The sequence below is a fragment of the Arachis hypogaea genome, chromosome 16, assembly GCF_003086295.3.
Source record: "Arachis hypogaea cultivar Tifrunner chromosome 16, arahy.Tifrunner.gnm2.J5K5, whole genome shotgun sequence".
NCBI classification, from domain to species: Eukaryota; Viridiplantae; Streptophyta; class Magnoliopsida; order Fabales; family Fabaceae; genus Arachis; species Arachis hypogaea.
This window is the reverse complement of record NC_092051.1, coordinates 11,208,086-11,218,712: the sequence shown is the minus strand read 5'-3', so window position 1 is coordinate 11,218,712 and position 10,627 is coordinate 11,208,086. Positions and strand designations below refer to the sequence as shown.

The following is a 10,627-nucleotide window of genomic DNA, read 5'->3' as shown; positions in this document are numbered from 1 at the left end:
GACACTCTCCACTGTTTTCCTTGCTCGATAGCCAGTAACACCTTCCATAACGCTTCATCATTTTCATGAGCCTTTAGGAGCTCGAACTTAAAATCACTCGAGATTTCCAATCGGCTCAAACACAAGATTCCATATACTTCTCGAGCACCAATTTTTAGACTCTCGAATCCCTTGAGCAACTCATCCTCTTGAAGCATCATCCAAGCCGCATATAACGACTTCCGACTTAACGCATCCGCCACTACATTTGCCTTTCCCGGATGGTAATTCAACTTGAAGTCATAGTCCTTCAATAATTCCATCCACCTCCTTTGCCTCATATTAAGCTCTTTCTGATCAAAGAGATATTTCAAGCTCTTGTGATCGGAGAAGACTTGGAACTTAACCCCATAGAGATAATGCCTCCACACCTTCAAGGCAAACACGACCGCAGCGAGTTCCAAATCGTGCGTAGGGTAACTAACTTCATGAGGTCTCAACTGTCGTGAGGCATACGCCACCACTTTATGATGCTGCATCAGCACGCATCCTAGACCCTTTAGTGAGGCATCACAGTACACCTCAAATGGTTCGTTCGGCTCAGGTAACACCAACACAGGTGCAGTGGTCAACTTGTTCTTCAATGCCTGAAAGCTTTCCTCACACTCAGGAGTCCAAACAAACGGAGTGTCTTTGCGGGTTAATTTTGTCAATGGCAAGGCTAATTGCGAAAAGCCTTTGATGAACCTTCGGTAATAGCCAGCTGAGCCCAGAAAACTCCTTATCTCAGTTACTGTGGTTGGTTGCCTCCAATCCATCACAGCTTCCACCTTAGTTAGATCTACGGCTATTCCCTTCTTACTCACCACGTGACCCAAAAACTTTACCTCATCCTTCCAAAACTCACACTTAGACAGTTTTGCATAGAGTTTCTTCTCCTTTAGAATTTGCAACACGGTCCTCAAGTGTTCCGCATGCTCTTCTTCAGTCTTGGATTAAATTAGTATGTCGTCAATGAAGACAACAACGAATTTATCCAGAAACGGATGGAACACTCTATTCATGTAATCCATGAATACTGCAGGAGCGTTCATCAACCCAAAGGACATTACAGTGTACTCGTAATGACCATAACGAGTCCTGAAAGCGGTCTTAGGGATATCCTCACCCCTCACCCTTATCTGGTGATAACCGGATCGCAAATCGATCTTGGAGAAAACCCCAGCTCCTTGTAACTGATCCATGAGATCATCAATCCTCGGCAATGGGTACTTATTCTTTATGGTGACCTTGTTCAGCTGCCTGTAATCCACACAGAGTCGCATACTTCCATCTTTCTTCTTTACCAGTAACACTGGAGCACCCCACGGGGAAACACTTGGTCGGATAAAGTTCTTACCCAACAATTCCTCTAACTGAGACTTTAGCTCGGCCATCTCTAACGGTGACATTCTATAAGGAGCACTTGAGATTGGTCCCACCCCAGGCACCAATTCAATAGCAAACTCGACTTCTCGGTTAGGTGGAAATTCCTCAATATCATCGGGAAACACTTCCGGAAATTCACACACTACCAGAATCTAATCCAACCTTTGGTCATCACCCGAAACACCCGCGGTTAACAACAGGATACCCTGACATTCGATTCCAGAACAGTTCACCATCATCGAATTCAAGTAATAATTATTCACCACGACCGGCCCTTCTGTACCTTCCGGCATAAAGTACACCGACTTTATAGAACAATCAAGCAGGACATGGTTCTCAGATAACCAGTCCAATCCCAAGATAAGGTCAAGACCGATCATCGGTAAGCAGATTAAGTTATGGACAAAATCACGCTGCTTGAACCTAAACGAAACTTTCGGACATCCTAGCCTAATTACCATGGCTTCATGGGTAGCATTATATACTTTTAGGTCATAACCTAAGGTTACGATCTTCAATCCTAACTCATGGGCTTTCTCAAATGCAATGAATGAATGCGATGCTCCCGAATCAAATAAAGCATTTAAAGTTTGACCAGCCATTTCACAATTACCTCGAATGAGTGTCTCGGATCCCTCTGCACCCTTAGCTGAGGTGGTGAACACCCGGCCAGTCTGTTGTGCCTTCCCAGCACCTTGCTTCTGCTGCTCCGGACAACTTGTGGCTCTATGCCCCGCCTTTCCACAATTGTAGCACAAACCCCATCCGGCCTTGCATGGTACCCCCGGATGGTGACTCCCACACCTAGTACAAGCTTGATCATTCTGAGGCTGCTTCCTAAACCTTTTTCCTTGGGAGTAGTTGTTGTTGGGCCTCCTAAAGGAACCTCCCCTCTTGAAAGGCGGACCTCTAGGTGCAAAACTCTTCCTTCGGTTCTGTAGAAATGATCCTTTGTGACTTTCTTTTTCAGTGGCTGCCCTCTTCACACACTCTTCAGCAACCCTACACTTGTTCACCAACTCGGAGAAAGTCCTAATCTCCATTGGCCCCACCGAACCGAAAATATCGCTCCGGAGTCCTCCTTCGTACTTAACACATTTCCAATCCTCATATTCCACCAGAGTCCCTTGACACATACGAGAGAATCTGAACAGCTCCTCAAACTTGTCAGTATACTCAGATACGGACATAGTACCCTGCTTCAGCTGCAACAATTCAAGCTCCTTGGCCGTCCTGGCAGAAGTCGGAAAGTACTTCTTATAGAACTCCTCTTGGAAGACATCCCAGGTGATATAATCATCACCCTGCTGTAGGAGGCGTTGGATTTCTTGCCACCAATGCGACGCTTCCCCAGTGAGCAAATAGGTAGCGAACTCTACACGCTGCCCTTCAGGTACCACCTGCACTTGCAGTGATCGTTCCATGGCCTGAAACCATGTATCGGCCTCAGTCGAGCTAGTGGTTCCCTTGAACTTAGGTGGATTAACCTTCAAAAAGTTTGCTAGTGTCATCGGGCCCTGAACTCCACCTCCGTCATTACCATGGTTATTCATCTGTTGACCAAGAGCCTCAGCAGTGGCTTGCATAGCAGCAGCCATGTTCTCCAACGCAGTCATAAAGTTCACCGGGTCATTAGGGTTAATCTCTGGCGCACGAGCGTTCGTACAACCTCTCCCACGGCCTCTACCGCGTCCACGAGGTGCCATCTGGTTTCTATACACACCAAATAATCGATATTAAGTTGATCAGTCTCAATATCGGAAGTCTAGTGCTTCAAAGTCCCAAATGCATGCTCATGAACGTTTATGCCAACTATATCAAGTAGATATACTAACAGCACATAACACACATACAGAGAATGCACAGAAGCATAGTCAGTCCGTCCCTCAGGCTCTACAGGAACGAACTGCTCTGATACCATAATGTAACAGCCCAGACCACCCGCTAGCACGATATTGTCCGCTTTGGCACACAAGGCCTCACGGTTTTGCCTTTGACGATAGGGATGATAGCCGAAACCCCCACACTCACTCATCAAAACGCATCATGCTAGGGAGAGGTATCCACACCCTTATAAGGCATGCTTCGTTCCCCTCCCCAACCGATGTGGGCCTTACAATATCAATCCAATGGCTATGGTGAATCCACTTGTGACTTTCAAGAACCAGCACCATATGCCTATGATCCATACCCTTAACATAACCCTCAACCATACTCACAAGTCCCTTCTTACCAACCACCTCCATATGACCCTAATCCATATCCACCATTCCAACAACCATATGAGCCATATGAGCCACCATCCTTCCAACATCAACCTTTTCAAGAACCACCCCTCCATACTATTACTAAGATGAACCACCTCCAATGAATGCAAATTTTTAACCACAAAATGAATACTACCTTCCACCACAACCTCCCATGGAAGACTACTCATGTGCATCGATCCAAGAGCCATATGATCTTACTCATGATATCCAAGAAGAACAAGAGTCAAGAGATTGTCTCAAGAAAGCATTGGATCAATTTCAAGCAACCATGGAGTGTGTTGTGCAACAAGTGGAAAGAATGGAAAATATTGAACCACCACAACTCTACCAAGAAGAACCACCTTCCTACTATGACCCCTTCTCCCAAAATCATGAACCCTTCCATCCACCCCAACCTCCAATGGATGACATCCTTGATGTTCTTGTTCAAGGACAAGAGGAGATGAAAATGGATGTGCAACAATTCATGGCCGCCTTAGACGAGGTGGTAAACCGGTTAGCATCCAAATGCTTGAACACTCAAGGAACTCCCGTAGCCACATGTGGAGGATCAAATGAAGAGCATAACATGAAGGAGAGATTGGTGGAGAATGAGGAAAGTTGCTTTGTATTGGAACAATTGGAGGAAGCTACAATTGTTGAAGAAGAGGAAGAGATGGTTGAAGACTTAGGAGATGCGGAGCCCCCATGGGAACATAAAGTTGAAGAAAACCCCTCCAAGATGATTGAAATTGATGCTAGGGAAGAAAGTGCACACCTTCCAAGGCATATTCCAGATGAAGACTTGGATGGATAGAGCAAGAATTGAGTTCCCTTGGTGAGGAAGATCAAGCACCAAGTCTTAGTGGTGAAGAATCCTTTGAGCTTGAAGACCCTTCTCCCGGTGAATTTGAAGGCAATGTGGAGGTAAAATTCTCTCACCATTCCATTTATGATTTGAGTAAGGGAAAAGGCTTAGATGGAATTGATGAACAAAGGATTGAAATTAAGAAACCTTGTGAAGAGGTGGAAGTCCCTAGAAATAGAAGAACGGGGGTTGGTTACGCTTTATCAAGATCTTTGGATGCTTCTTTACCTAGGTTGCCATCTACTCCTTCATTTGAGTGGGTGAAATTCATTTCTATTAGCTTTATTGTCCCACTTGAATATGATTTACTTGAAACGGATGGCCAACTTAGAGAACTTTGTGGGATGAAGCGTAAGCGAAAAAGGTTTTGTGGTTGGCGTTGCAAATCAAGGCTCATTAGGGTTGATGCATCAAACATGAAATACAAAGGTTGGAGTAGTGCTCGACTAGATGGGTCTAGGAGGGTTGTTGGTCACTTTATTGAGAATTCACCTTACTTGCCACCCAATTGGAATCATGATGATCAATTTGAGGATGGGTGTCAAAACAAAGTGTGGGATCCCGGATCGCACAAGGAGAATCAATTTTGGGAGCCCATGGTTTGTGAGGAACTCCACCCAAGCTTGGAGTTATTAATTTTGAAGAATGGTGCTTATTGGAGACTCAAGCATTGGTGGATGTTCCAAGATGAATTTAAGCACAAGCCACCTTGAGAGGAGCTCCCCATAAGTCTAACTTAAGGATAATAAAAAAAGTGCTAGGTGGGAGACACCCCACCATGATAAACTCTTTTCTTTTTTCTCTTTTGCAAATATTGGTAGAATAGACTTGATTTCATGTTTTGTTTTGTTTGTTGAGTTTATTTGGTAGTTTAATATGTTAAATAAGGTTTTAGGGTGTTTTGGTAGCTGTTTGGAGGTTTGGAAGGCTTGGTTTGGTGCAAGAACTTGGAAAAATTTTGAAAAATAGAGCACCAACCCGCGCGTGCGCTCACCTGGCATGTACGCGCGCACCTGGCGCGTACGCGCGCCTTAAGCATTTTTGACCATCCATGCGGACGCGCCATTAGGGGTGGCAAACGGGGAAGCCCGCCCCGCCCCGCCCCTTCTAGTGAGGCGGTCCCAGAATTCCAGCCCGCCCCGCCTAACAGCGGGCTGACGGGCCGGCGGGCTAAGCCCGCCAAGTATCCTTTTTTTTTTAACTTTTAACTATTAAATAATATATATAAAGATATAAAAAAATCTCTTCTATTTTTTACTTTTAACTATTATAATTTCTAAAGGCATAAAAAATTATATTTTTTATATTCATAAACATTAAAGTCTTTGTAATTATAAATATCTAATAAACATAATTATAAACCAAGTTTTCATCCAAAACATAAGTATAAATATTCTCTCCAAAGTAAAATAAACATAATTTAAAATATAATTATAAATATTGTCTCCAAAGTAACATAAACATAATCTAAACTACTTAATTTTTATCTTCATACTCTTGTAAGTTAGGTTGGGGGAAGTTAGGTTTTGGCAAAAAAATTATAAAAATACCCCCTCACTAAAAAAACACAAAGCCTGGCGGGGATGCCCGCCTCGCCCCGCCAAAGCCCACGGTTTAAGCGGTGCGGGTTATGCGGGCTTTTGTTATTTGGCGGTCCCAATTTTCCAGCCCGACCCGCCTTTTTTGGGAAAATCTAGTTAATGCCTTCTTGGCAAAGTTCTTTCCACCTCAAAAATTGAGCAAGCTTAGAGTGGAAGTCTAAACCTTCAGACAGAAGGAAGGTGAATCCCTCTATGAAGCTTGGGAAAGATACAAGCAATTGATCAGAAGGTGTCCTTCTGACATGCTTTCAGAATGGAGCATCATAGGTATATTCTATGATGGTTTGTCTGAACTATCAAAGATGTCATTGGATAGCTCTGCTAGAGGATCTCTTCATCTGAAGAAGACGCCTGCAGAAGCTCAGGAACTCATTGAAATGGTTGCAAATAACCAATTCATGTACACTTCTGAAAGGAATCCTGTGAATAATGGGACAAGTCAGAAGAAAGGAGTTCTTGAAATTGATGCTCTGAATGCTATATTGGCTCAGAATAAAATATTGATCCAACAAGATAATATGATTTTTCAGAGTCTGTCTAGAATGCAAGCAGCAACAGGCAGTACCAAAGGAGCTTCCCCTGAAGAAGAAGCTTATGATCCTGAGAACTTTGCAATGGAAGAGGTGAATTACATGGGAGAATTCTATGGAAACACCTATAACCCTTCATGGAGAAATCATCCAATTCTCTCATGGAAGGACCAACAGAGGCCTCAACAAGGCTTCAACAACAATAATGGTGGAAGAAATAGGTTTAGCAATGGCAAACCTTTTCCATCATCTTCTCAGCAACAGACAGAGAATTCTAAGCAAAGTCATTCTGAATTAGCAACTGTAGTCTCTGATCTAATTAAAACAACTCAAAGTTTCATGACTGAAACAAGGTCCTCCATTAGAAATTTGGAGGCACAAGTGAGTCAGCTGAGTAAGAAAATTACTGAACTCCCTCCTAGTACTCTCCCAAGCAATATAGAAGAGAATCCAAAGAGAGAGTGCAAGGCCATAAACACGTCTCACATGGCCGAACCTGGAGAGGAGGAAGAGGCAGTGATTTCCACTGAGGAAGACCTTAATGGACGTCCACTGACCTCCAAGGATTTTCCTAATGAGGAACCATGGGAATCGGAGGCTCACACTGAAACCATAGAGATTCCATTGAATTTACTTTTGCCATTCATGAGCTCTGATGAGTATTCTTCCTCTGAAAAGGATGAAGATGTTACTGAAGAGCAAGTTGCTAAGTATCTTGGAGCAATCATGAAGCTAAATGCCAAATTATTTGGTAATGAGACTTGGGAGGATGAACCCTCCTTGCTCATCAAAGAACTGGATGACTTGACTAGGCAAAGATCACCTCTGAAGAGACAAGATCCTGGAAAGTTCTCAATACCTTGTGCCATAGGCACCATGACCTTTGAGAAGGCTCTGTGTGACCTAGGGTCAAGCATAAACCTCATGCCTCTCTCTGTAATGGAGAAGCTAGGGATCATTGAGGTACAAGCTGCAAGAATCTCACTGGAGATGGCAGACAATTCAAAGAAACAGGCTTATAGACTTGTAGAAGATGTCTTGGTAAAGGTTGAAGACCACTACATCCCTACTGATTTCATAATCCTAGAGACTGGGAAGTGTGTGGATGAATCCATCATATTTGGCAGACCCTTCCTAGCCACAGCAAAAGCTGTGGTTAATGTTGACAGAGAAGAATTGATCATTCAAGTGAATGAAGACTCCCTTGTGTTTAAAGCTCAAGGATATCCCTCTGTAACCATGGAGAGGAAGCATGAAAAGCTTCTCTCAATACAGAGTCAAACAAAATCCCCACATTCAAACTCTAAGTTTGGTGTTGGGAGGCCACAACCAAACTCTAAGTTTGGTGTTGAGAGGCCATCATCATGCTCTGAGTATCTGTGAGGCTCCATGAGAGCCCACTGTCAAGCTACTGACATTAAAGAAGCATTTGTTGGGAGGCAACCCAATTTTATTTATTCTCCATTGTTATTTTATGTTTTCTGTAGGTTGATGATCATGTGAAGTCACAAAAACAATATTAAAAACAGAACACCCTGGAGGAGAAACTTACTGGCGTTTAAATGCCAGTAAAGGTAGCAGAATGGGCGTTAAATGCCCAGACTGGCGTTTAACGCCAGGAATGGGCAAGAAGCTGGCGTTAAATGCCAGAATTGGGCAGCAGCCTGGCGTTTAACGCCAGGATTGGCAGAAAGGGGCAGTTTTGCACGCCACTTGGTGCAGGGATGAGAAATCCTTGACACCTCAGGATCTGTGGACCCCACAGGATCCCCACCTACCCTACCTCTCTCTCTCTTCTTCACCCATTCACCAATCACCTCAATACCTCTTCCCTAAAAATCCCTCACCTATCAAATCCCACCATTCTCTTCACCACTCACATCCATCCTTCATAAAACCCCACCTACCTCACCATTCAAATTCAAACCACTTTCCCTCCCAAACACACTACTTCTCCCCCTTGGCTGAAATACTAAGCCCCCTCAATCTCCTCTATTTCTTCTTCTTCTACTCTCTTCTTTCTTCTTTTGCTCGAGGATGAGCAAACCTTCTAAATTTGGTGTGGTAAAAGCGTTGCTTTTTGTTTTTCCATAACCATTTATGGCACCTAAGGCCAGAGAAACCTCTAGAAAGAGAAAATGGAAGGCAAAAGCTTCCACCTCCGAGTCATGGGAGATGGATAGATTTATCTCAAGGGTGCACCAAGACCACTTCTATGAAGTTGTGGCCAAGAAGAAGGTGATCCCCGAGGTCCCTTTCAAACTCAAAAAGGGTGAATATCCGGAGATCCGACATGAGATATGAAGAAGAGGTTGGGAAATTCTCACCAACCCCATTCAACAAGTCGGGATCTTAATGGTTCAAGAGTTCTATGCCAATGCATGGATCACCAAGAACCATGATCAAAGTGTGAACCCGGACCCTAAGAATTGGCTTACAATGGTCCGAAGAAAATACTTAGACTTTAGTCCGGAAAATATAAGGTTGGCATTCAACTTGCCTATGATGCAAGGAGATGCACACCCATACACTAGAAGGGTCAACTTTGATCAAAGGTTGGACCAAGTCTTCATGGACATCTGTAAAGAGGGTGCCCAATGGAAAAGAGATGCAAGAGGGAAGCCGGTTCAACTAAGAAGGCATGACCTCAAGCCTGTGGCTAGGGGATGGTTGGAGTTCATCCAACGCTCAATCATTTCCACTAGCAACCGGTCTGAAGTTACTATAGACCGAGCCATCATGATCCATAGCATCATGATTGGAGAGGAAGTAGAAGTTCATGAGGTTATATCCCAAGAACTCTACAAGGTGGCGGATAAGTCTTCTACTTTGGCAAGGTTAGCCTTCCCTCACCTCATTTGTCACCTCTGCAATTCAGTTGGAATTGACATAGAAGGAGACATCCTCATAGATGAGGACAAGCCTATCACTAAGAAAAGGATGGAGCAAACAAGAGATCCCACTCATGGACAAGAGCATGAAGAAATTCCTCATCATGAAATCCCTGAGATGCCTCAAGGTATGCATTTTTCTCCACAAAACTATTGGGAGCAAATCAACACCTCCCTAGGTGAATTGAGTTCCAATATGGGACAACTAAGGGTGAAGCACCAAGAGCATTCAATCCTCCTCCATGAAATTAGAGAAGACCAAAGAGTCATGAGAGAGGAGCAACAAAGGCAAGGAAGAGACATTGAGGAGCTCAAGCACTCCATAAGATCTTCAAGAGGAAGAACAAGCCGCCATCACTAAGGTGGACCCGTTCTTTAATTTCCTTGCTCTTTATTTTCCTGTTTTTCGAATTTCTATGCTTATGTTTATCTATGTTTGTGTCTTTATTACATGATCATTAGTATCTTAGTGTCTATGTCTTAAAGTTATGAATGTCCTATGACTCCATCACCTTTCTTAAATGAAAAATGTTTTTAATTGAAAAGGAAAAGAAGTGCATGAATTTCAAATTTTAAAACAGTTTAATTATTCTGATGTGGTGGCAATACTTTTGTCTTTCTGAATGAATGCTTGAACGGTGCATATTTTTTATATTGTCGATTCATGAATGTTAAAATTGTTGGCTCTTGAAAGAATGATGGAAAAGGAGAAATGTTATTTGATAATCTGAAAAATCATAAAATTGATTCTTGAAGCAAGAAAAAGCAGTGAAAAGCTTGCAGAAAAAAAAAGCAAGCAGAAAAAGCCAATAGCCCTTTAAACCAAAAGGCAATGGTAAAATAAAAAGGATCCAAGGCTTTGAGCATCAGTGGATAGGAGGGCCCACAGGAATAAAATTCTGGCCTAAGCGGCTAAACCAAGCTGTCCCTAACCATGTGCTTGTGGCGTGAAGGTGTCAAGTGAAAACTTGAGACTGAGCAGTTAAAGTCGTGGTCCAAAGTAAAAAGAGTATGCTTAAGAGCCCTGGACACCTCTCACTGGAGACTTTAGCAAAGCTGAGTCACAATCTGAAAAGGTTCA

At 43.3% G+C, this 10,627-nt stretch overlaps 1 non-coding gene across 1 annotated transcript; it reads right to left on the bottom strand.

The window, feature by feature from the left end:
• Window positions 1–6,265: 6,265 nt before the first annotated feature.
• On the bottom strand, window positions 6,266–6,373 carry LOC112760506 (small nucleolar RNA R71). The gene has a single exon (XR_003180943.1). It is a non-coding gene; the product is annotated as a small nucleolar RNA R71 (small nucleolar RNA).
• Window positions 6,374–10,627: the final 4,254 nt, after the last annotated feature.